The sequence below is a fragment of the Cyprinodon variegatus genome, unplaced genomic scaffold, assembly GCF_000732505.1.
Source record: "Cyprinodon variegatus isolate N-32 unplaced genomic scaffold, C_variegatus-1.0 Scaffold149, whole genome shotgun sequence".
Taxonomy (NCBI): domain Eukaryota; kingdom Metazoa; phylum Chordata; class Actinopteri; order Cyprinodontiformes; family Cyprinodontidae; genus Cyprinodon; species Cyprinodon variegatus.
The window spans coordinates 117,713-120,443 of NW_015150602.1; the positions used below are offsets into that span (position 1 = coordinate 117,713).

The 2,731-nt window shown below is 48.1% G+C and overlaps 1 protein-coding gene across 6 annotated transcripts in view; it reads right to left on the bottom strand.

Annotated features, from left to right (window-relative positions):
* zhx2 (zinc fingers and homeoboxes 2) overlaps window positions 1–2,203 on the bottom strand; it is a 33,182-nt gene extending 30,979 nt beyond the window's left edge. For 4 of the 6 annotated variants that reach the window (XM_015377233.1, XM_015377232.1, XM_015377227.1 and 1 more), the window contains exon 1: window positions 1,852–2,202. The gene's annotated coding sequence lies outside the window, so the exon portion shown is untranslated. Of the gene's footprint in view, window positions 1–1,851 lie in introns of all 6 variants that reach the window. The other 2 variants (XM_015377229.1, XM_015377231.1) reach the window with 2 other exon arrangements.
* Between the last annotated feature and the right edge of the window lie 528 nt (window positions 2,204–2,731).

Sequence of the window (2,731 nt, forward strand, 5' to 3'; positions counted from 1 at the left end):
GCTTGACCAAAACTGGACGATAACTCTGCTCACAGGACGCTGCCAGGGGTAAGTCAGTGTGATTGCATGCCGCTGGTGATGGGGATGCCATACAGATTCATGTCAAAAATACCGAACTATCCCTTTAATGAGTCACTTAACGGTTCCAGGTAGCACCAGAGCCTATGGCTCTGAGCAGCACGACTTGCGTCATGTTTTTTTTACACAAGTTACACACCCGTCATTTAGTAATCGCGTACAACGTGACCAGGCGTAAGTCTAGAAAAGCAAAACAAAAACAAAAAAATAATAATATGGCATCCCATTGGGTAAACCAATCAAAAGTTTGGATGTAAAGTGACAATAACATCCGCGGGAGGAAATCCATCCAACATGCAGAAACACCTGCGCACACAACATGACATACATTTTAACGAATGCCGTGTTTTTGATGCTTCCGGACAGTAGCTTAAGTTACGACCAGCATGGAAGGCAACTCTGGTGGGAAGTAGCTAGTTTTATATCACTGGCTGTGCTTCATGTGGTTCCTAGTAAATCAAAGCCATTCCCGGAAATCAACCAATGTCTTACCTCTCCCTGGGGTTATTAAACATGCTACGAAGTTGCAAGAGAAAGGTGATGCTCATTTATTCAAAGCAGGGGAAGAAGCGTTTATTTCCCAAAATTGTACAGTAATGCTTTATTATTAAACGGATGCCTTCTCCATTAGATTTAGATGACTGTGATGAGACGGGTTGGCTGGCTCAGGCTGGCAGCTCCCGTTCACTTGCCTTCTGTTTTCGCAGAGGCAGGCAGAAACAGAATGTCCCAGGTTTCACAGAATCGATATGAGAATCGAACCGTTTCACAGAATCGATAAGGGAATTGGAATCGTGAAAATCGTATCAATTCCCAACCCCAGTAAATAGTGTCAAAGAAAAAAAAACTTTATTAAAGAATGACTGATGACAAATCTGTGAGCCAACTGTTCTAGCTGTAATGGAAAATCCTTGCAGATGTGTAGCAGGTGTTGTAGCTGTTTCTGTCACCTCTGTGACCTCACCCACATAATCCTGCTGAAGGCAGGACTCAGATATGTGTCACATTAAGGACACTTTTCCCTTCAGCCAGCTTATATACAGGGAGCACTGAGTTTATAACCTAATAGTGAGTAATGGAAGGAAAATGTAGTTTGAAGGCAGACTGCAGTGAGGGCAGCAGCGCTGTGTGTGTCGGTGGGGAGGAGGCATCACTATGGGCAACGTTCCGCCTACATCTCAGAGCCAAAAATCAAAGTCTAGAAACAAGCTCGGAGTCTAAAAGTTGCGGTAAACCTCAGAGAGGAGCCGCACCGGCTGCTGAGTGGACTTCCTCCGTCCTTTCCGGAGAGGTGAGAGTGGGGGGGCGCTGAGAAACACATCCTCTCCCCCCCTCTCTCTCCCTCTAACGTTTCCCCCTTCTCGTCACCGACGTAACAACATGTCGGCAGAGACGGCCATGTTTTGCTGGTTATGTCGACACGGGGGAGGAGGAAAAGTAGACACGATGTTTCTCCTCTCTGCCTGCTGCTTCCACAGCCGCAGCATATCCTGATGAAACTCTCACACCGGGCGTGAAAATGTCCACTTAACTTCGGTGTTGTGCCCCCCTCCCTTCCCCCGAACGCAGGTGTTAACGGCAGAGCCACGCAAAGTTCACGCGGGGAGACAAGTTAAAGTGTTTACACGGAGGCGTGGGGACGTCACGAAGCCCATAGAGGGGCGTTAAAAACAAACAACTCCACCTAGGTTTATCTTGAGGGAGTTTTGGGAAGCAGAGCCCCCCCGGAGTGTCGGTAGAAACGCGCAGGAAGAGTTTAGCTGCTTTCCTTACCTGCCCACCGCTTGTTGACGCGACGTTCAGGTACCGCGATGCTGGAGCAGCAAACACGCCGACTGGCTCTGACGAGACAACAGGCGACGGGGAAAGGAAAAAAAAAAAAATTGGCGATCACAAGGAGGATCTACGCCAAAAGCCACATGATCGCCGACGTCAGAGGACGTATTTGCATGTCGTACCGGAGCGCCGGTGTCCGTCCAGAGCGGCTCCATGCTGAAAAGTTTGGCCGCCGGCGAAGAAAAAGTGGAAAACTCTCCTTCCCGATAGCAGGAGGGAACCTGAAGTATCATCCAGACATGTCCGCTGCTCTGAAAATGAATGAACTGCGGGTTGTTGCTGTCAAATTGCCCCTTGATGATGTCCTCTGCTCCGAGCTCATTGAATATTACACCCCCCGCCCCCTCCTGTCTGTGACCACGCCCACCAGCCCCATCCCTCACAGCAGAGCTGCTGCAGTGCTCTCCTCTCTGAGCTGGAGGCGGGCTCTTCCAGCATGCAGCAGGGGAAGCCCGCAGTCAGCTCTTCAAAGTTAAAAACACTGAATCTAAAGGCTTGGTGTGAGATTAAATAATCAGTGGCGGAGCTAGATGGGGGGCCAGGGGTGGCCATGGCCACGCTTACCAAATCTGTGGCCACCCCTACCATTTTTTCCCTTTAATACAGATGGTGGCAGCAGTAATACTCTCTAGAGGAAGTGAGACCATTAAGATCAGTTATATGTTCAGATTCGAGTTCAGCTTTAATCAGTATACAAAAATCATATTTCGGAATGATGAAATATATTTATTTGGGTGCCAGCACATATAGGGATTAAAAGAAATGAAATTACAAACAAGATTGCTAAGGAATCATCTCTAAATAAAACAGCTGATAT